This window comes from Lichenostomus cassidix, chromosome 1 (assembly GCF_008360975.1).
Source record: "Lichenostomus cassidix isolate B80296 chromosome 1, HeHo_3.0, whole genome shotgun sequence".
In the NCBI taxonomy this organism is placed as follows: Eukaryota; Metazoa; Chordata; class Aves; order Passeriformes; family Meliphagidae; genus Lichenostomus; species Lichenostomus cassidix.
This window is the reverse complement of record NC_139479.1, coordinates 91,545,699-91,570,320: the sequence shown is the minus strand read 5'-3', so window position 1 is coordinate 91,570,320 and position 24,622 is coordinate 91,545,699. Positions and strand designations below refer to the sequence as shown.

The 24,622-nt window shown below is 41.5% G+C and overlaps 1 protein-coding gene across 2 annotated transcripts in view; it reads right to left on the bottom strand.

Annotated features, from left to right (window-relative positions):
- LSAMP (limbic system associated membrane protein) overlaps positions 1–24,622 on the bottom strand; it is a 1,003,974-nt gene that overhangs the window by 592,331 nt on the left and 387,021 nt on the right. The window lies entirely within an intron of this gene.

Here is a 24,622-nt window from a genome sequence, read left to right as displayed (position 1 = left end):
GTGCCAGTGTTTCCCAAGACAGAACCAGTCATGCAGCGATCCATCCCTTCAGCTAGAAATTTTGATTTCAGATGGCAGGGAAGTGGAAGGGTTTCACTCATTAGAAGAAGTTTCTACCGAAAGCTGCTGCAATATGCATGTTCTTGCTAACCCGACAGTACCTTCTTTCAACTTTCCTCTAGGGAAAAAGGGATGAGATATTTGAAAAGCAGAAGAGACAACCTGAGATGGGGAGAAAAAGCAAGTTAACTGGCATGGGAATATTTGCAACCAGCAGGAAAGGAAAGTGGTAGCTGAAGTTTGTCAGAAAATAAGAGTCCAATATTGCAGTCCTGCTGCATCTGTAAACATGCATTTAATTTGTCCACTCAATTTTTTTTAGTATTTCTTGGAGAAAAGTAAACATTGTGAGAGAGGAAGAAAAGAAATGTTTGCTTCTAAAATTGTGAAGGCTTTCTAAATTTCCAAAAGTGATTGCAGTGTAGGCAGAATTTGGCTCCATTGACTTGAGGACTGAATTTCTCCTTAAAGACAGTGAATAGTCACCGTAGAAACCTGCTCCCAGAAATTGCCCCTAAAACCTGCTTCATCTCTCATTTGAAAGAATTGCTTCTGCTACAATCACTGCAGCAATGTGTCTTACTCTGTTCAATTCATGTCTGCTGGTCTTCACACCAAGTCATACGATTAAATCGTCAGCAGAAGCCAACATTTGAGATATGTGGAAATGGTTATACCAATGTGGACAAAAGCTTAGCAAGACTCCTTTCACTTACATAACTAAACTACAAAATTGGTGAAAAGCATTATTTGGTGGAGGGGGACGGTAGGGTTTGGTATCCTTAGAGCACAACTGCTCATGAAAAAAATCACAAATGTCACTGAGATGTTGATGCTTTAACCAACCTAACATCCAGCCTGGCATAAACAGTGATTGTCACAGCAACACTGGCTCAAAGCACCTTTTTCTCTCGTGTCATTTCCCACTGTGTGAATTACCCCACCACACTTCAGAGCTTCAGGTTTCCACACATTCCCCAATTTCTTATCAGAGGATGGTGAGGCAGGGATGCCTGATTTCAAGGAGCACAAGGCAGACCTGCCCCACTTACTTCTATCTCCTCTTCTCCTCCTGTAGAAGTAGGTTTGTGTGGATGTTTTTATGCTACTTGAAGGATCCCCTAGGGAATACAACTTCTCAGCCAGCTGCTGAAGCTGGTTCCCTGGCAATACAAACAAGAATGAGGAAGGCAGGGGATCCAGCCCAGAAAAACAACATGAGATAACACATGAAATCCATTCTATGCTTATCATCTGGACAGACACCCCATAGTGGAGACAGGCATCCAACAGAATCGTCAGTAGATATACTGGGCTGTTTTGCCTTTAGATCAAGGAAGAGTGGAAACATAGCTCTTGAACAAGCAGTTTGGGTTTATCCAGAGGCTGCAGAACACGAAACTTGAGTAATTTTTTTTTTTCTCATAATGGTGTGTGATTTGACCAACACAGTAAAACTGCAATATCTAAATTAAATTCTTATTGAGACAATCTTACTTCAAGCTAGACTTCTTCCCTTCTCTCCCTTCGAATTTCCAGACCAGAGAGAATGAACACTGATGATCAATGAAGTTCAACCAAAGTTCAGCACAGAGGCAGCTCCATGCAGGAGACTAACTAAGCAAATCTAAAAGACCACAGTGTAACACACTTAGTCAGGAGATTGCCAAAAAGGCAGCTCTGGAGTTCACTGTACAAGCTATTCCCTCAGTTAATGTAAACTCAAACTTACTTGTCTGTGATGTTGTACCTTTTGCCCTTTCCAGAATGAAGTCAAGACAAGTTCCCCTTTTTCTTGTCCTTCTCCCCGCTTTCTATTTCATAAAATGAACAAAGCAAGGACTATCACAAAATTAATGGTGAAGAAAAAAACAAACAAGCGGAGCAGAACACAGCAGATTATACAGTTAGACAGGAGAAGGTATAACAAAACCAGGGAAGGACAGAATCTACTTTTGCCCACCAACTGCTCCTCAGTTGTATAGGGAACCACAGTATGTCATCATCATCCACCTCTATTTCACACAAATCACTGTGCTATAACCATGTTATATCTTCAGCCAAGCCTCTATCAATCCTCCTTTTGGGGACAGCTCCTGAAAGTCCTCCTGTTTTTCTGTTTCCTATTAGGAATGTGCACAAACCTCTCAAAGCCAGAGTTTCATCATGCTTCTTCCAGCACCAGATCTTACCAGAGTAAACTAAGGGGCAGGAAATCTCAATTGATTAGACAGAAACCTTATTGAGACTGTGAAATACTTCACATTTGTGCTGATGAAGATGGCTTTTTGCTACATGACCTGGACATATTTAAGAAGAAGAGAAAAAAGGTATTTTTTTCTAAGGCTCTAAGTTGAGCCTGCTTTACCTGTGACAGCATTTGGTGAGTGATCTCTCCCAGCCCTTATCTCAACTCAGGGAAACCTTCATTTAATTTTCTCTCCCCTGTCCAGTTGCCAAGGAGAATGAGAGAAAGACTTTGGTTAGTGCCAGACATTCAGCCAGAGTCAACCCACTACACTAGGATAACAGTGAACAAACAGCTGCACAGAGAGCAAACAAAACAGAGAGCAATCTCAAAGACTGAGAAAACGTTTTTTTTTTCCCAAGCTCAAAGGGCTTCCATTTCAGTCCTAAACTGCTCTGCAAAAGAGAAAAGACAGCCATGATGCTTCCTTCAGGAAATCAAAGACTGAGTTTAGAAGAAAGCAAGGAAATTATTTTGCTAACAGTTCAGAATTTTAAGTGCTTGTAAAAAAGATGGAGGCATCCCCAAAGTTCATTAACTTCTCAAGCAGTGTCCCATGCCCAGCTTTGCTAGTGAACCTCCCACACTAATGGGGAATGCTTCAGATTTGTGCATCCTAGAGCACAAATCTCCTTACAGCTACAAGGAGCTCACCAGCTCCAAGCCCTGTTCTGCTCTTTCAGAAAGGCTATGTTATATAAGGAAATACAGCCCTGGTCAGTCATGGTCAACGGACCTTTTCTCTTTAGATCTCTTTTTTCCTCTCTTTCCATCTGAGTTTTTTTCTTTCTTTCTTTTAAAATATGAAGGCAATATTTACAGCCAAAGCAGTGCTGAGTAAGATGCAGTGATTATGGCTGATTTTATCACAGCCGTATTACTTAGCTGCAAGGTGAAGCGCTGTGCTAAAATGGATCATGAATCCCTGAAATTGACTATCCGTCACCTTTATAATCCTGATGGAAAGGCAGGTCAGATCAGGCCTGACAACTTCCCATGCAAACGAGACTACACCGGTGACGTCTGCTTGCCTCAAGGCATTTATTTGTCTGGAGAGGAAGGTGATGCCTTAGGGAACTGGACTAGAGAAAGAGGAAGAGGAGAAACCAACTACTGCAGCTGCCCCTGCAGGAATTAAGTGCAAATACAGGAGCCAATTTTGTGCACAGAAAGACTACTAGAAGTATTGAATGAAAGAATATTACAAGCAGCTAAGAATCAGGATTGCCGCATGAAGGCCTCCCCCTAGGCAGAAGAATAGATTTCAGTTTCAAAGTCAGAAAAATAAAATAACACCACCTCACCACTGGGAATTTGTAGGATCAGATGAAATCCATAAATCGGGAAAAAACTTCTGAAATGTCTGATGATTCTAGTGATAATTCCTTTCAACTCAGTGTCACTGCCTTTCCCACAAAGTCAGATTTTAAAAGTGTCTGTAAGTTTGGAGACCAAATTAATCAGGGTGTTAGCAGTGGCCATTATAATGTGGCACCTAAGCAACAAAGCCCACAGAGTGATGGAAGTGTTGAATCTCACGGGAGGTGTTTATTTGGAGACAATCAGCTCACTTGATGAGAAAATCACTAAACTACCCCAGTGAATCTTTTTAAGTGGCATATGGCCACATTAGGGAAACCTCCCAGTCTGACCCTTCACAAGACTCTCTAGCAGACACACTCCCAAGGCCAGGGACTTTATCTGCTGGGACCAAAGACCCTTTGGAGGAGGTGGCTCCAGTGAGCCGACACATGCCTTGCTTGACCCTACATACCCCACTCACACAGTCAGACCAGATTTCCTTAGCAGTTCGACCTCAAGTTTCCCTGAGCAGAGTCTCAGATGTCTCATTCCATAAAGCAATTTATTCACTGCACAGTAACATGGAAACAGCCCAAGCTGGTGCCTCTGAGGAGGAGCCCACAACAAAAGACTCCCTTGGCTTTTGTCCCCTCACAGTCCAAGCTCACAAAACTCCTGCTCTTCTCTCCTGAGTCTTCAGCCCTTGCAGTGTCTCCCAGTTTCCATCCACCCAGCCTGTCCACCAATCTTTGTGCACTTTGTTATGGAAAACGTTGGCAGTTCACAGCCTCTTGTCTCCGTCTCCTGCCACCCAGAGCTCAACCTGTAGCTCCCACTGCAGCTGCCTGCACCAAAAGTATTCCTCAACAACCACATGCAAGAGGGACACTCCAGGAGAAAAGACTACGTAGTATGTTTTTTGCTGTTTTTAATGAGATTGACGTGCTGCTTTAGGTTAACACCAGCTTCTTAAGGCAAGACTTGTTCTGAAGCATAAACACAAGCTCTCTTATTTGTACATCTCCCAGGTTTGGGCATATCTTGGTACCACCAAGCACCAAGGAGAATGCTTGCTCTTGGCACCCATGTTCTATTCCCATCATAGTTTTTTACAAATCAGGCAGCCTAGCCACAATCATTAACACTACTGTTCCTTATTCCTGCCTATGCAAAAAGAGGTTAATACTACGTATGTCATAGAGCTACTACACACTTCTTGTTAAAAGTGGGGTAGACTCTTTGAGATCCACAGATAGATGATTTTAAAGAAGGGCAAAGACTTTTTACATCTTGCTCTTCTCACCTGTCCTTTCTTCCCCTTTCCTCTAGTGCCTCTCCTGGGTAAGTCACATCCCAGCTAAACCTCTTAGTGAGTGATTACATTCGAGATAGTGCTAATTACCAAGTGTCATCTGTGTGGTACAATCTTATCAACACCCCACACTTCCTCCCCTGAGGTGAGGGGGCTTGATCCATTTCATAAAAGTATCCTAGTTATCTGCTCCAGCAAGCTCCATTCCCTCAGGCTTGAAGGTGGCTGGTTTTCTTTCTTTTTTTTTTTTTTTTTTTTTTTTTTTTGTCTTTTCACCCTAAGTACAGATTCAAAGCTTTTCTTGTAGAACCTCTTGCAGGGAGGTGGAGTTACCCCAAAAACAGACTCGTGGGTGTTCCTGTATGTACAAAAGGAGCTAGGTTGTTCCAAGGTGCTGTGTTTCAGATAACACACTCAGGCTCATCCCCAGCAAGCACTGCAGTCCTACCACCTTCCATCAGTCACAGGAAGTCAATACCTGCCCTGCAGCAGGGAACACTGAGTTTGGAACTTGGGGTAACAAAGGAAGACCAGAAGAAGCTGCAAGAAAACATCACAATTTAGTATCACCTGGTGGTTTTTTTTCCCGGAACCTCCATCTGACCAAGCTCTGCCAGGGCCATTCTCTTCTGCCCTGCTGCACTCCCTGTCCTGCAGCTCTCCCTGCTAGCCCAGTCTGGGGCTCACCCTGCCTTTCTGACAACTTAACTTGGGGTAGCCTCAGTGATCCTGTGGGTTTGGCTATAGTACTATTACCTAACAAGGCTTTAACAGGGTAATTCCATCTTGCATTACTATCCAGAACACCATTTGCTCTCTTATTAGTGGATGCTTCAGCTGTATTCTTTCTGGGAGTTTGGTTATTTTTATGTTTGAAGGTTGTTAGTGTTTTGTTGGTTTGTTTTTTTGTTCTTCTTATAATTTGTGTGCATATTACTTGCTGTCCCTGGAATTCATTTTGTTCCCTGCTAATGAAACCTCTGCGTCGCTAACAAAGCAGAAAATAAAAAAGGTAAATAGCACTCTCCAGAAACAATTTGTTTCTTGTTCTGTAAATTTTTGCTGAACAGCATCTCAGGGAATTTTCACCCCAATAAAAGGAAAGAGAAGCAGGAGATGATTGAGAAGGGGCTAGAAATGCAGTTAGTTGATCTGGAAAGGAAATAATAATTATAAGCACACTGTAGACAAATAGGCACCCAGACAGCTGCACCTGTGAAACTTCAGAAAGCACCTGAGCACCCAAGTCATTAAATTGAGTAGAAACCACTGGTTGTAAAGAGGGGGGGAATAGTTTTCTTATGTTTACCCTTTGGATCTGTGCCAAGAGTCAGCTGCCCTTGCCAAAGCCCAGATGAAAAATCCAGAACAGGACAGAAAATGAATGAGAAACCCTGTTCTGCTAAAACACCTAAGGTAGGTACAGACTGCATCTGGTGGTTTTGGTGTCAAGGAGTACAAAAGGAGGAGATGAAAAAACTTAGGAAGAGGTGATGCTGGTTTTTCCTACTATGTCTGATGCTAGTTTCTGCTAAAGGAAAGCATGAGACATTCTACCAAAGGTAGTTTCTTTCTCGCATAGGTGAGTCATCATGTTCACTTTTAAGCAGCTGAATTTAAGTCACTAAGCTGAAAGTTTCCAAGAATTAAACCACTGAAAAGATTTTCAAGTTCATATTGAAGCTCCTAGATTAAAGGCTTGCAACTGAAAAAATATCTGAATTTACAGCTGCTTCCACTGATTTTACTGTCTGACATTCAGATCTCAAACTCTCTAATCCAAGCTGGGAGGTAAAAACAATGACATGGGGCAGGAATGGAGAGGATCTTACATCCTTTCCACCAATAATCAAATAGTATGTCATCTCTGTGCCTTATTGCCTGGGAATTCAGAAGTTAGTACCCTTCCTGGAAAAATAAACCAACCCAAAATAAGATTCAGCCAGAGTGAATGCACTGAAAGCCAAGAATTATTTCTGAGATTACTCCATCAGTTAAGGTAGAAAGGGAATGAGAAAGCCAAAAGCTCTGTGGCCCTAAGTCCCTTAGCCACCTTTGAAATTGCATGCACAGTGCTCCACGCATGAACACACCTTTGCCCTATCACTCACTGGATTACTGGACCAGCCCTCATATGGAAGATTAAATACAAACTGCTCTACTGCTAAAGCATATTTATTGAGCTTTAAACACCAGGTAATTTATACATCTCTCACAGAGTTGGAAAAACTCCATCAACAATAATAACGGCAACATTCGATTTCAATTGGTATGTTTTTAACCTACAGTAAGCAACCTGTTATAACTATAAAGAGGTCTTTAGAAGTTATGCAAGGTATTAATTGAGCTGCTAGGAGACCATGCAGGTTGGTTTTGTAGTAATTCTGCAGTGAAAAAGAAAGCAGCAACCAAAAAAATCCTGGCAAGACAGCAGCACCGTCTTAGGAGATGATTGCTTCAGCTGTACTAGTTATTTACATGAAGTCAATTCCAAGTGATTATTAAGAACATGAGGTTTATCGTTCAATATAAAAGGCCAGTTCATTATGTCCCCACAAGCTACAGCTTAAATGGCAAACCTCGATAATTTAGTTTTTCTAACAGCAGTTTGGAATTTAATCGCTGCACAATAACTGCATTAATTCTGAATTAATTTCTTAATGGAGATGTAATTGTCTTGAGTTTCATCTGAGGGGCCAAAATATGCTCTCACCAGCATAAATCTAGTGGAACTTCATGTGAGAGAGTGGGATGATTTCAGCATAAGGAAACTTGAAGTCAACAGGCAGCTGAGTTTTACACTGGTATCAGAGGAAACAGGATGGCCCAATCATCATTTGAAATGTTTCCCTTTCGGTCCCAAAAGGCCCTTTTTTGCCTGGGCAATATCCTCACCAGTACTGAACACAAATGAAATCACCTCTGTTTATGACCAATATTATAATCACAAGCATACTTCATCCCAAAAGGCTGCAAAGCATTTTTCTGCAGGGAAAACATTTCTATTAATAACAAAATTCTTTTAGGTCTGGGGTGAAGACTCATATAGATGGAGACACTAAAAAGGCAGACGGTCACATTTCCATTTGGCTTAGACATTCAATCTGACACCTCCAAGTACTATAACAAGCCCTGCATGAACAATTTAAAGACAATGACTTCAGAAGGTATCCACAAGAACTCAGATGCTATTGTGGCAGGCACACTGGAAATCCTTAAGGTAGAACTGAAATCAATGGGAACAAAAAAAGATCACTGCTACAGTCATAATATGGAAGAGAATAGTGATGGCAAGAAACTGATGCCGTAGGAAGAATGCCTGGATGGCATGAACAGGGACTGATGAAACATATTTTAGCTCTTCCAGTTGCCCATTCGAGTGGATGAACACTTAGCGGCAAGAAGAAAGTTGGGAACACAAAAAGCAACAAAGAAATAAATCACCTGGAAAAATCAGTGAGACAGCTGAAAGTTACAGTGACAAATCTGCAAGTCACACAGGAGATTTGAGTCTGTTCAGTGCCCTGAAGCTGCCAGGAGTTCCTTGAGGCTCATCCCGTTCAAGGCCATACCAAGGAACATACCAAGCATGGCAGTAACACCTCTTAGAATCCTAGCCAGACAGATAATTTGCAAACTGAATCCATTATAGTAAATAAACCTTACTGAGAAAACACAAAGTAACACAGCCTACAGTTCTCTTACTTCAATTTAAGGCATACCACCTACATTTGTATTTGTATACAAATACAACCTTTTCCTGTTGCAAGCAGGCAGAGAGAAGAGAAAAATTTCAGATCTATGTGTTAAGCATTTCCCTACCAGCACCACAGCAACCTCATGTGAATTTTCCATCCATTTTACATCTATTCACACCACTGGTGACACAGAACCGACAGCCCCTCTAGTGTTTGATTTAATATTTATCAAATGAGAAGAGCAGTCACAAACTGTATCCTGCTAAAACATCATGCACCTGCTCTCCTGCTCCTTGAGGACCTCCTCCACAAACACTGCCCTGACACAACCTCTGATAGAAGAAAGAGAGCAGCTTGTTTTGAGGTCTACTACTTATATATGAACACATCAGCAATATATTCCTTCACACACAGGACATATGTAAGGAAATAGATATTCACTACCTTTCTTTGTGAAGATTAAAAAAAAAAAAAAAAAAGCCAGACAGACTATTCCTCCTCTAGAGCCAAAAAAGGCTCAGTAGAAAATGTTCATGATGTGAGCAAGGCAGTCAGCATCAGAAGTTGTGTTAAGAGATTAAGAGACCCTGGCTCTTTGTATGCCTGAAAAGGACGCTGGCTTTCAGGTCAGCAAGCTGACCCTCCTTATCAATAAAGGTCATGATGAAATTTGGCAGATCAATCATCTAAACTGTTGGAGAAAAAGGAAAAAGACCTGCCAGAACAGTTTTGATTTCACTTTTTATCAAAATCAGATCTCTCTATGGAAATTGTCAACTTCAATGAAATGTTTGATGGCTAAACATTCAAGAATTTCATTGTGATAATCTCAGAACATTTTGTTTAGATCCCTTTTTAGAGGTTTTTTTATGTCATATTAGTATTTCATTTAATCTATTGCCCACTATCAAATGTGTGTGAATTATTATTTACTTATTAGTCTAATACAATAAAAAAGTAAAAGTATAAAGGAAAATAGTGACAGTTTAAATAAAAAATAAATTCTTTATTGGGAGAAAACTGAACTCTAAATTCAGAATTCATCTCAATTTATTGAGACAAGCTAAAATTCTAGCATCCACAGTATAACTGCCTTAGCAGTCTAGTCATTATAGGCTCTTCTGGCCATAATCTGTGCCAGGCCAACTGGGGAAGGAAATAAAGCTTAGAGAAAGAAAAAAAAATATAACTTAACTATACCTTAGAAAGATCCAAATTTGCTATAGCCTCTGGCATTCCATGGTATCACAGACATTTGCCTGTGGTGTCCCAATTCCCTGACATGCAAGGCACAGTGTAATTCACATTAGGGCTTTTCCAAAAAGCAGGTGTCAGACCAAAGACTGACTTGTGGTTCAGAATGTCACTGGATTAAGTAATTTTTTATGTTGTCTTTAGGTCTTTGTACCACATCCATCACTACAGTGCAGTCTTGCAGCAGCTGGTGATGTTCATCAGAAACAAAATCAATAAGCAGTCAAGATTGCATAAAATGGTGGCCAAAACTAGGTTCTTAATTCCACACTTTGGCAGAGAATAAACAGCATGATCCTTCACACTGAAGGACCAAATATGATCAGGCAAGCCCCAATGAGCCCCATGCTGAATCTCCACAATAACTTACAAAATGCATGTATGTATAATCACAAATCTAAGCCAAAGCACTGGGTTCAGAACCAGTAAAATCCTCTGCTCTCTGAAACTCTTGGTGGTGGGTCTGAAAGGTACAACAGCCTTTTCTGACTTCAAACCTATGAATCTGTGAATTTACAAAAATGTAGTGCATGCTTTAACCAAAATCACCCTGCATGCTTCAAACTGTAGCAGTCTACAGACACATCCCAAAATACCCACATTTGGGCAGCAGAACACTCCAACCACATCTGCATATTGAGGCAGAGGGTGAGGTAGATGAGCTTTCAGGATCCCTGTAAACTATTTTCCCTGTGATCATAGGAAATCTGCACAAGCTAACCACTGGGGAGCTTTCATACAGCCAGCCTAGCAGGATCAACCTGGACCAATCCAAAGGAAAGTGCCATCATTCACAGGAAAACATTATATAAAAAAATGTTCTTTTTGCAAACATATATTACTTAAGGGAAGCAGGTACAGGACTCTTGCTCTCTCCCAACACAAGGAGTGCTGGGGTTATTACTGGCTCATCCCATATTCCATTAAGACTGACAGTCTGAAAAGAGAAGTGCCATTTGCACAAGTTCTCTCTGAGCTCCAGCAGCCCTGCCAGCGTCAGGCTGGACTAAGATTCTGTGGTGAGCAAAAGTGAAGTCAGAACCTCTTTAATATATAATTAGCAATAAGAGAAGTGTGAGGGCATTTGAATAATACATCTCATGGTCAGATAAAGCTGTAGGAGCCAAAAGAGAAAGGGCATAACAAGTCAACAGGGCAAAAATCAGAGAAAAATGAGACTAATGTACCTCTGTGAAGTGAGAGGTCCAGTTTTAAGCTGATAGTAAAAACAGTGTTTTGCATTTCAAAATTCTTTGCTTACAAACCCTTTTCTTTCAAAAACTTCCAAAATGGAATCAAAGGCTGGTGAGAACAACTGCTCCCTTATGCAGAGGATACAGAAATCCATAGAGAGGGATGTGAAATTTCCAAAGCCACCTTCAGGTTGTCAGGCAGAGTGGAGAATACAGTCCATTGGATGGAGGAACTGGCCTTTTCCATCCTATTACTGACAGAGAGCACCCAGAACCTGGGGGATAATGCTCAACACTGCTGAGTTTTCCATACACTAGATTAAACAATGCTGTTTGGTATCAGTGTCAAGTTCCCTGGTGCCAGGCTTGCCTAAGGCTACACTGGCAAATGTAATATTCACAATGCCTGACAAACACACAGAAAAATGAGAGAATGAAAATGATTTAGTGCTAAACCACCCATTTGCAGCACCTCAAAATACAGATGTGTTTTCTCTTGTATTTTGGTTCATATTCCTCATTATTATCACTGCCTTGCTTTCTTTTTTTAATTTTCAGAAGTACCTAGAATTGAAGGCCAGGCTTCATTTAGAGACATCAACATCATAACTACAGCACTTACAAACAATGGCATAGATACAACTTTTCATTTTTCAGCAGAGCAGCTCTTCTGACCTTGGCACGTTTGTGGTCAATTTTAACTGAGCGTTCCATGCCTATCCACCAACTCATCCATCATGTCTGTTTCCCTTGGGCTTTCCTATCCTGATGCAGCAATCCTTTTTGGTTCCTGCAGCTACTGTACTTGGAAAGGACTGTAGTGCCTCACAGGATATTTCCAGCTGAAAACCACCACAGAAAGAGCAAAAAATGTCTTGGGCCAAGGAGGAGTTAGAAGTGGAATTGAAGAGAGTGCTCTACTGCTCCCCCTAAAATAAAGCTCCAATACTAAATAAAGTAAAAAAGACATACACAAAAACCCCTTCAGCTCCTCATTTAAAGATAGAGCAGCAACAAAGCAGCATGACCTGCAGCTGGGGGAGCAGACTAAGCTATGGACCTGTGTGGGCAAAAAATCCTTAGAGATGGGATTGCCTTGCCCGTTAAAAGCACAAAACATGAGGTAATGCTTTCATCAGACAGCTACTGAAAATTAAATTTCTGTCTTTTTTATAATACTTGCATGGGGTGCAGGACACAGCTGAGTCCCTCAGCCAAGCTGGCATCACCTTGAGGAAAGTCTGTGTAAGAAAGGGTAGGAAAAAAGCTGGAGAGGGGGAGAGAAAAGAGTGAGAAACTGCAGAGGGAATAGAGTATTCTGAGAAGGGAGCAGCAAAGGTAACATACTGACCAATTCCCCATAACTGTAAGTAGACACACCTGAACCTCACCCATAGAAACCAAACAAAAAAGCAAAACCATGAAAAAAACCCCACCTAAGCCACAGGAAAGGGAACAAGTTAGATGGCCAGTTTCTTAAGGCGATCTCCAAATTTCTGACTACCTCCATGACTTTCAGTACCTCATAGCCTTCAAAAGCAAAGGGCCACTTCAGGGATGAGGTATGGGTGAAAGGACAAAGAGCAGACTCTCACCTCTGGAGGAAACCTGGACTCAGAGCAGCACTGCATCAGGCTAAAACGCAATAAGGAAATCTGCTAAATCAATGCTTTCAGTCACGGAATCTTCTTCCATTTGAAAAAGATTGTAACTCCAGGAGCTTTCCAGCTGAAAGATGCAGAGAGGCTACAGGGCCAGAAGAATCTGACTCAGCTCCAGCTGATGACTAAAGGCACCTACAAGGACCTTGCTTAGAAGGAGCAGGAATTGTAATGCTCTGCAAGCACACAGACCACTACACAAGAAAAGATGAGAGGTCCTTGGTCATAACACACACTCGTAACAAAGAACAGCTGGTCATGTAAGAGAGACCCTAAGAAATTATATTGAAAATACACTTAATCCTCTACAACATGTTTCTTTAAAATATTTCACAGGCACCATGTTAGCTTGCATAGTTGGAATTATAGGGACTCTGTAGGGAGGAAAAGTTCAAAAAGAAAGGAAGGGTATAAATGTTATTGGGAATGCAGGGATTTCAGGTAAACACACTGTGTGTGCAGAGAGGGTGGGCTCAGGATGGGTTCCATCTTAACTACAGCAGAGCCCGACTGTGCTACTGAAAATTAATATAGTTTGGAGGAGATTTTCTTAAATTCAGAGCTAAGGAAAGCTGGCACGTGCTAAGGAGCGCTCAAGTCAGACAAAGACATCTGCTAGGGATGTCAGTAATAGAGAGATAACTGTTATCTGGGAGTAGAGGATAGGACAGAAACTTCAGCTAGAGCAAAGCTAAGACACATCACAAATGCAGAAATAAATTCTGAAATACAACAGGGCTTCTGACACACAATTTCAATAAAATCAGGCTCCAGGCCAAAACTAAAAATCATCATGTGTATACACATCATTGCATAGGCTTCTAAGCAATAATGAGTAAGCAAGTACACTGGAAAATGGAAAAAACCTTGCTATAATAAAGACTAATGAAATGACAGAGATCAATGGAAGAACATGATCTTTGGTTTCAAATTGTACACGAAGGACATATGAGGCTTTAGAGGTGAGCATGCTTAGAGAATCCAGAGAGGGAACGTTTCGAGATGTTCATATGCAAGCTCCAATATATTAGCCCAAAAGCCTTTAATATAAAATTATTCTTTATACTAGCAAGGTTACATTATCATCCCCTTGATCAAGAGAACAAAAAAATACAAAATGCATAAACTTGATGAACATCAAAGCAGTAATCAGTCTAATAAAGCAGAAAAAAGTGGATGACTTTGGTTATCTGCTTACAGAAATGAGTCAGGTGTCATGTTGGGTGACAGTTTAGAAAAATAATTTCGTGATGTGTTAAATAAATTATCACTTAGAACAGCTGACTCCAGAGCTCACAGAGACAGGAGACTATTTTCAGTGCAATTTGACATGAAAGACAAAAGTCTGTTTGCAAAGCAACTGTTGTTGATGCACTGAAAAACAATGACCACAAACAGGCTCAGTGTCCTTCAGGGATTACACGCACACAACAAAATAAAATAATAAAAAAAACCCAGCAACACATATGAGGTACTAAATTTTTTGAAAGGGATTTGTAAAGCTACTGAAGAAGCTGGTTGAAAAAGAAGTAACATCAAAAATGTAAAGGATTAAATCCCTATCCTAAAGACAACAGGAAAAAAAATCATCCACCCAGGAGTGAGAAAGGCATTTTCAAATAAGAAAGATAAACATGAATCAAGGAAATGAAGTATGGAAACCCTCAAAACAGAACAGTACATTTAAACGGACAGGCTGAAGAAATTATCTATTATTTATATCACACTTCTGCTAGGGCAAGGTTTCCATTCCACTGAAATGAATATGCTAGAGCCTCTAAAAATCCATTGTGTTCACAAAGGACATATGTTAGGTCCAGTAATCAAAGCAAAGCTTCTGTGGCATCACCAAGATTCAGATTGTGCAAAGAGAGATTAGAAAGTTGGTGTTTTGGAAAAAAAAAAAAAGAAAAAAAAAAAGTAGCATCAAAAAACCTGAAGTTAGATTAAATGAAGCCAAGACTAAAGGGCATTTGGACTTCAATTTCGGGAGTCCAGGTCTGGGACAGACCATGATAGGTAAGATTTCAAGCCAAACACACTGCCTTTTGTTACATTTTATGAGGAAACAACACATAAAAATCCTATGGACTCCATGGAGCCATATCAAACCCTTCATAAGGAGGAAACAATCTATTGCTATTTTCTCCCCAAATGTCATCATGAAATCTCACTGAAAATCCTAATAACATTTTCGTTATAAAATAACAAATAAAAGAGACAGGAATAATAATAAAAAACTCCAAACCCTCAGGAATGAAACAGCAAGAGCAATGTTCAGAACTAAACTCACAGTATTTGATTCTTTACAGCTGCCCAACATACTCCACACAGATAGTATTGGAGGGATTGGGGGATACAGATGCCTTTAGCCATGATGCACTGGATGAAGGGAAGAGGTGAGAGGAAAGCTCACTTTCTAAGTACAAGCAGAACCGATAAATCACAGCCTGGCTGGCGTGGCAAACACCAGTCCCTGTGGCAGCTTTGTAATTACTCCCCTAAATGTGGTCTCAACCCTCTTGATGTGGAGATAAATAACTTTATGTGCAAAGCAATTAAAGCCTCGGGCAACACTGCTGGCAAAGCGTGGTCACTGTGTGTCACTATCCATTTGCCAGGGAGGTGTACAAGTGCTACTGAGTTTATTAAACAGAGCCAGAGCTCTGGCTTCCACACATCAGCCTGCCAGAGGCCCCCTTTGGATGGCCCTCAAACAATTGTTTCTGCTCTCCAAAGCAATGAAACATCCAGGTCCAAAGGCTGAACCTGAAGTGAGCTGAGACCCTCTGAGCAGTGTGCCAGGCATTTTGCTCCTATCCACTCCCCCAGAAGAGAGTGGTTTTCTGCTCTGTAAGTCTGATACCTACTGGGGAAGCTCTGAAGGTATTATCAATCATCGTGATTAGATTCCTCCTCTTCTCAGGAGAGATCATGCTCACTTGAAACAAGAGCTATTGCTGGGATGGTAACAAATCACTCTGCAGCAGAGTCCTGCTTGCTGCATCCCTCTTCCCCTTATTCACGTGCATCTCTCTGCCCTTTTCCTGGATGGTCATGTTTTCACTAAATCTCTTGTCTATCCACAGCAGAACATGCCTCAAGGTTTTTCTCACACCTGCCACCCACTTGTATTGACAGCTCTGGAAAACAAACTTAGCAAAGTCCTCCTGCAATCTCATGCAGCTGTGTGAAATAGCACTACACTGTGACACCTGAATCCTGTCCTTCCCTCGGGAGCTGCTGGCCTGCTCAGCCCAGAAGCACTGCATACTGCAGCATCCACATTTAAAAAATCCCAGAAAAGCAGCATGCAGAATGCAAGCTGGAACATTAGCTATGCCGTGACTGCCTTGCACGACCTCAAAGCAGGCATCATGTGCCAGGAAAATCACCTGGTGGGGATTCCAGTAGCCTGCAAGGAAGGCATGAACTAGCTATATCTGTCACAGCAAATTAAGCCATCTTTCTGCCTGACTCCTGTCATAAGGTACCTGACTGGAATGACACAGCTATGGGCTGGGCCAGTCTCCAGCCTTCTGAGGCTGCACATCTCCAAGTGATGTGAAAAAGTGGGATAGCTTCTGTTTTTTAGAAAAATGAACAAACCCGAAATATTTCAGTTTAAAAAATTAACTTCTTTTTTCGTCTTCTGGTTTTAAACCACCACCAAAAGAAAATAAATCAGCATAACAGCCATTTCATTCAACGTTCTTCTTGGCAAAGATACTACTAATTTTTTAAGCTGTTTTTTTAAAGGCAGAACTTGGAACAGTATTGCTGTTTTGAAAAGCAGCAATGCTGCTTCTGAGCCAGTTCTGATCAATAATCAAAGCTGCTACTAGGGGGCACTGTGACATTCAGAGGAGGTACAGCTCTGCTTCCCACTGCCTATTACTGCATCCCTGAAATCCTTCACAATTCCTTGGGTACAAATACAGATAAAGTCCAGTTTGGGTCATTTCACTCTGCCTAGTAACGTACCCCTTAAACTTTAAATTTTGTACAATGCATCACTCCCCTCTCTGTCCCCGCTGCTTCTTTAGCACAAAAATACTCAACAAATACTGGCTGCTTTTTCAGATGTTACTATGTTTTAGTGATCAAAGGAAATGAAACTTGTTTGTAAAACAATTTGAGATTGTTCAGGACAATCGTGACAATGTAATGTAAGAGTTAAGAATTATAATAGTAATCATAATAATAACGATAATGAGTATTTCTCTTCCCATGCAATGAACCCATCTGGAAGGCCTCAGTGTGAGGCTTCAGAAGTATCCAAAACCGTGATTAAAAAGAAATTCATTTCAGCAGGAAGGTGGAAGCTCAGAATGCCAAAGAAAGAAAAAAGGAAGAGAAAAATCCTTTCTAGTTTTGGCCAACAGACCTAATCGGAAATTCTTTTGAAATGTTATTCTCTGGAAGAGAGCTCAGTTAGCAATATTCTGCAAATGCTCAGCCCACTTCATCCATCTGCCAAGCTGAGAATGAATATTCATAGCAAGTTATTTTAATCATTGTGTTTTTCTTGATGTGACATAATTCTATATAATTTTTCCCCCCGGAAAAAAAAAACAACCTCTTTTTATGCTGTCAAGTCAGAAAGTTTTTTCTCCATCTGCAAGGGGGGAAAAAAGGGACATTGGGTGGCTCATGCATGGATTGTAGCAACATCATCATCAATGCTTCTCAAATCCCAGCATTAACAACCTGGCTAATGAAACTGGTGCAAACAGTATATGCTGGCTTTTACCTGTCCCTGTTGATCCCCAGGGATTAATACCTCTCACAAGGGATGATCAGGGGGACAATACCAGATTTATGTAGGCTAAGAATGGGATCCACTGGCAACACATACATGGGGGAGCAAGGGGAACTGCAGTGGAAGGGCTGGATTTGGGGAGCTCAGGGCTGGCAGAGCCTGGGTGATGCAGCTGGAGCTTGAGGGAAACTGGCAGAGAGCTACTGCAGATACGTTCAGGGGATGCTGCTTGTAGTCACACACCTTCATAAGCACACACTACATAAAAATGCTTTTACAATTTTTGATTGCTTCTTAAAATAGTTCTTGTTCAACACTTAGCAGAAGAGCACACTTTTGGCAAAACTGTCCAAGCACAGACAGGTTATAAATATTTTAGAGTACACAGACATACCTCAGGAACAAATTGAGTCCTCCCTGATTCTAAATGGTGCTCCTGGTTCCCAGTACTTCAGGAGGACATTTCATTACAGTTGAAAATCTTGAGGAAAACCTAGTTCCTGCAATAATCAACAGTCTAAAATATTCAATACTTGACTGATGCAAGCAATTCCCAGGTGCCATACATTAGCTACTGGGACAAGAAAGCTGGGGTCACAGAGCTCAGCTCAGTAGAAAAAAATAACACCACAACCAGGTTTTCTTAAAAGCCAGGCATGTGTTTCACATATCACTCCTGCTTCTTCCTTGTTCTTTTTGCTGTTGTCCCTTTGCAGCCCATCCTGCGCCTTTTTCTCCAGTCCACCACCCTGGACTGACTTCCCATGGAGTTTGTGCCCAGTGACTTGTTATGGTATGTGCCCCATGCCCAGAGCATCCCAGATACCCCACTGGATATTCCCTAAAGTGCTGAGCCCAGCTGATCCTCGGGTGATATCAACATGAGGAGCTGCTTATTAGGACAACTGTGGTTTGTTTCTAGTTGCTACTCAAGTGCAGTCCATTTCCTTGGATGCAGTTCTTTGAGCAGTACAAAGGGGAAGCAGTAAGTGCCATACCAAGGTGGGTTACAAGAACCTAAATAAGTTTAGACTTCTTTGTTGCTGCTTCTGCTTCACGTGCTCTAGACAGATCTGCATCTAGGTAAGAACACATGCAGTCATTTCAAATCACTTCTTTCAGTCAGTACAGCAATCCAAGTGTTTAAGTTCAGGAAAAAAGAAAAAGGGAGGATGAAAGAAAAACAGCAGGCAAGAAAATAGAAATGGTGGTCTGCATTTAGCTTTAATTAACTACTGGATGCTCTGAAAGGCAGTAATATACACCACCAACAGGTCCATGCAAGCATCCAGAAATCCTTGATTCCATCATGTGACCTGACTGCTGTTTCTCTTACTGTCCTGACATACTGGCTCCCCTGTTTGGCCACATTCTGCCAAGCACTTTGCAGAAAACCAGTGTTCTCCTTTTCCAGTACTGGAGGTTCCTGCTGCAAAACGCAGGACATCTATAATGCTTATGGTTGACAAGAGTAGAAAGAGGTTGAAGTCCCATTCCCACTATTTTACATTTGCCTGTTTCCATGCAGAGACTAGTAAAAGTAAATTGGAGTTAGCTTCCATACTGGTGGATGGCATGGGAGAAAGAACACGGGAACAAACTCACTGGGGAGGATTCATCACCCCCATAAACCGGCATAGCCTCACTGATGCCTCTTGGAGATCACAGGAGCTTTGATGACCAGCACCAGCTTTGAATCTGACCTACCAGGAACACAAAATGACTGATCTGGCTTTGGGAAGAGAGAGAGTCTGTCTCAGAAGACAGACCACAACCTAACTCTTTCAGAAAACCCCTTTGGACTACAATGGAGAAAACCTCAACAGGGCTCTACAAAAATTTAATAGGCTATCCACACAATGGCTTTCTAAAAATACAGGACTGAAAAAGGAAGAGATTCTCCTAGGATGGCTCCAATTCTCTATTAAATACTAAGCAAGATTCCATAAAAGCTCTCTAAATGTTAGCAATTTCCATTAGGGAAATCTTTAATGACGGAAGACCATTACCAGCTGAAGGCCTAGCAATGAGTTCCTGGCTCCCAATTCAATTCCTGGTGGACAATGTCTGTATGTACAGCTGAGCAACTAACTCATGCCAGATAAGACAGCCAACAAATTCAGCTTCTTTCCATGGCCAGAGGGCCATTGCTTTGAATTTGGTTTTGTTTATTTTTGTTTCCCAATTATGTTTGTTAAATTGTTTGCATTTTTTTTCACAAATGGCTTCAACACACACTCTATATTCCAAATTCAAATCGTACTGCTTAATTGCAATTGGTTAGATAAGTAATATTCTCACTGCCTGTGCACTGAACTGCTTCTGGAGTGCTATGATATGCTTGCAGTGTGTAAATTAGCTAAGGGGAGTACAGACAATACATGTGAATGTCCCCAAAATCCTCAAATGAGACCAAGAGAGAAAATGTGGGTTTTCCACAGGAGGAAAATGAGATAAAGGCAAAATCAGGGCTACCTTCTCATCCTGACATCACATTTTAAAATGTGCTTCTCTGCCATCTTCTTAGTACTTTGGTTTTTTTAGTCTAAATGCTAACTGTTTGAAATTCATGACAAATACCTCCCAGCCAATTCCTTATTCTTTTTCCAAAGACCATAATGTTTGATATTCTCAACAGTCTGGCAAGGGAGAACTTTTGGAAGGGGTGAATGCCTTTCAGATGAAATATTTTTTTATTAACTTGTTCCATTCCAAACACATTGTGAAACTTTTATTCAGAAGTTCCTCAAATAAATTGTTTTGATTTAAAAAAAAAAAAAACAACAAACAAGCCGAACAAAAAAACACTACCATATAAAAGGAAAAATAATTTCCAGTAGATTTGAATAATTTTCATTGTCACTTTCACCATGAATCACTTACATGTTTTATTTTAGTCAGGTAAGAATATGTACCAGTTTGTGTTCCATTTTAAAAGCTGAAATATTTTGAGTCATTTAGAAGTTGAGATGATAAAGAAATGTAGTGTTTCAGAATCTCAGAAATGAAACATCTCTATGATGTCAAAAGAAAACCTTCCCATATGCCTAAATATTTCTCTCATAAAAAAATATAGGGATTTCATCTTTTTTTCCATCTGCTTTCCAGGGAGAGAAAAAAAAAAGAAAAAAGTTTGTAAGTCTTAACATTTCCAAGCGGGATGAAACTCTGTTTTGACAAACTCATGAAAACAGGCCTATAAATGTAGTTCAGACATTCCCTCCTGTTGTGGCAATTACTGACAAGACTACTTCAAAGAATCTGTCTCACAGAAACATGTGTATAATCTGCTCCATCAAAGCATGCTCCTCCTTAAGGTGCCACTGCACTGCTTTGTCTGAGCATCCAGCAGAACAGGAGAGTCACACCTTAGTACTGTGATATCCAAATCATTGCCCTAAAGTTACTTGGAAACACAACAGCTTCACATCGGGTAGAGGGACAGCATAAGCACGTCCACTTTGCCTCAAGGAAACCAAACGCAAAGACCTTACAGAAAAGTGGATTGCAGCTACATAAAGGGAGAGCAGAATGTAGAGGAGAAAAGTGGAGAAAAGAGGATATGATGACAAAAGCACAGTGCAGAAAACAGTGAGCATGTGCAGGTATGGCAAACTGATAAACCGTTTTTAGCTTCTTTTTCCCCAGAAATCCTACACTGAGCCCAAAGATGGTGAGACCTTACCTTTCCTGTTTATTAATATGCTTAGTTTGAGTTCTTAAACTTTTGATCTCTTTGACCAAGCTCCCTCTCAAGGACAAAGGAATGAAATGGCCCTTTCTTGGCTCTCCAGAAAATACACCACAGGCTCTCCAGAAATTACACCAGCAGGTGGTCCTTTGACGCACCTGATCTTCAGCCCTTGCTTCTCCTCCTATGGGCATGAGGAAGTTTCATCTATCCTTCTCCTTCCCATGCTCCCAGTCCTGCTCTCTGTGGCTCAACCTTGTGCATGACATTGCAGGGATGGCACATGAAAAGAGCTGCCAACCTTCTCTGCTACGTGCCCAAGCTCTGCTTTGAACAGAGTAACTCACAACCGGCTGCCACACACCCACAGCGGGGCACTGCTGGCAGGTCCAACATCACACTGAATCCATGGGTTTTGGTCTAAGGGAATCTAACCCCAGCACAGAGCTCTGCACGGCCTGCAAAGCACAATGGAAGAACACAGTGACTGAATTCCCAGTGCATTCCTGCTGCTGCAGCCACCAAAATGCAAACAAGGCAATTTAAACAGAGCCTGGCTATCTCTGCGTTGCGGCCATCACTGCTAGAAATGTCAGCACAAGTAATCCCAATGCTATTGAGGGGGTCACATTCATCTCAGCACTCTCTGCTCCACGGTCACAGTGGTAACAACACTGGCAGGAAGTTTAAAAATGAGAGCATGACTGTCAGGAGAACCTAAAAACTAAATGGACAGTGGAGTCCTCCATCACCAAGTGGCAATAGGTCAACAGCAATAGATGGGTACAACAGGCCTTATCCTTTTTTTCTTCTCCACGAGAGAAGAATGTCATCTCCTAAACTGTCAAGACAGTATTTTTGACCAGTGTGACCTTTGCAAGGAAAACCCCAGAACAGCCATGAGCTGGTCTGTGGGAGAGACAGGTCATAAAACCATGGAAACCCACCAGGATGGGAGTCACACTTCAAAAATTATACTGGAGTCTCTTCTTCCAGCCTCAGAGGCTATCAGTGAGAGACTGACAGGCAACTCAAGCCTGTCTGTGTGACAGAGCCCATCCAGCCCAGGACGACCATGTGGTGGGCAGTGCTGGTCCCCTCACTTTACAGCCTTTGGTAGGTGGTGCACTCTGATAAGAGCCTCAGCTGTCAGAAAAACTGCAAGTGACAGATTGAACACTACCATGCAAAAGCCCATCTCAGGAGGGACAATTAAAAACACACACACAAAAATAAATGTCTTTTCCTTTTCAACCCCTTTTCCTCTTCAACAAGTAACAAGACAGGAGCGAGTGCCTGTATGCTAGAATGCCCAGAAAATCAGCAATTAACAAGCGTTCCGCTCTAGCCTGTCTGCGATTTCCTCCCTGCAACTGTGGCTAAATGTTTAAATACATCACTCCCCCCTCCCGTGTGCTTGCTGTGGCTCTGGCTCACTTCAGCCCTTCTGGCTTTCCATATCACACAGTCTTCCCTTTCTCACATGCTTATCTGAAGCTTCTTCTAAGATAAACACAGTGAGAGGGGTGTGGTGACCACCCAGCTGCCTTCAGGAACACACACATCAGATGAACTAACTGCCCCAAATGCGCGCTAGCCAAAATGCTCTTAGCCCTGAGTGCCACAGAGGTGTTTTATAAGCCATCTAGTCAGCAGCATCTTCAAGAAAGACACATTACCATATCTAGCCAACAATAACATAATCCAGAGAATTCAAATGGGATTCTTCCCTAGGAAACTAAGCGCTAACCACATTACCGTGCAGATGCTCATTAACAAGCCTGTATCAGACAAAAGCTGCAAAGGTATTTTTCTGATGCATAGGCTTAAGTAAAGCTTTTAGACTCAGGTTGGCACTCAGAATTAAATTGATCAAAAAACAGAGTCTCTCATTAAATTCATACAACAATTCAAACATGAAGGCTTAAAGTAAGATCTATGCAAACAAGCAGGGGGAGTCAAATACTCCAGTACACAGTGGAAGACTCAGCATCATGGACACATGTGACTTACTGGACTTCTTGGGCACTCTTCAAACCCCAAGTTCTGAAAAATCAACTCAGAAAAAGATGCTGACACTGTATGCTGATGTTCCTACCATTGTCCACTGCATAGAAGCTGATCAAACTTGAAAAAAAATAAACCCAAACTATCAAAACAGTAAAATTCTATTACAGACAAGAGACACTGAATATCCTTTAAATTATATATGGGGAGGCCTCATAATTAATGAATGACTGAGCTTCAGTCTAAAAATGAAAGCATGACATAAAGAATCCACTAGGTAAACACAACACTGCAAAAAGAAAATCCTCCCCAAATACTTGCTAGCATAATCCTTCTTGGCCAACTATATGGAAGCTAAGGCTAGGGCCCAACTTTGACAGCTGAGTGGACTAATTATATTACAACTCCAACGGGGAAACCCCCTCATCTCAAGTTTTGCAAACAAATGGCAGACATGCAATGAGCTTCAGCAACAACAGCTGCAGAACAGAACTGGCCTGATCTCCCTTGCCAATAGATCTACAGAAAACAGCAGTCAGTCCTGATGCCAGTTCAACCAACCGAGAGAATACAAGCACCACCACATAGCGCCAGAGGACCCGAAATTGAATCCATATCAAAACATGACCTATTTCTATACCTTCCCATCTATTCATTTTATGTTGCTGCTCATCACCGAGATACCCTTTTCATGTAAGATCAACAGCAATACCAAAGGTCTGAGCTGGCCCTACTAGGAAATTAAACAGCACCTGGAAACATTCCCCAACACTGGAGCCACCAGCATTGCTCAGCTGCTAGAGGGGTTTCTGTCACAGTTTTGGCCTGTGTCAACCAACACTATTCCAAACAGTTCCCTGTTACATCTATGGGTTAGGACTCCCAACAGATCCATTCCCAACAGGCAAATCAGACACAGTCAATCTGCTTGGGAGAGTAAGAGATTTTAACAGACTCTATGTGGGCTATTCCATCCTAGTTAGCCTCAGTGCCAGGTTACAGGCCAGAGCACATTTAGTTCTTATTATATATGTAGGTACAAAATTGCTGGCATTTGTCCTTTCCTGAGTTCAGAATTCCTACTAGGGCTGGTTGCCTTCCTTGGAAACTAGAAGAAACTAGAAGAAACTATACCTTTAAACTAAGATATCTTTGGAAACTGTGTATGGTGCTTGAGAATCTCGCTACAATGGTGTAGGTACTGCTGATAAAACAGGTACAGCTCATGAAAAAATAGGAATGAAGAACTCAGTGTCTTAGATTTTTTGATGGGTGACTTCATATTCAATAGCAAGAAATTCAGATTGGAATTTTCTTTACTGCTGTTCTCATTCAAATATGCAGCCTTGGGGTTTATTTTCTATGGTGTCCTTCTTCAGGGAACTTATCAACCCCAGGAGAGATCTGGACCAGCATACAGATGTTTCCTGCCTC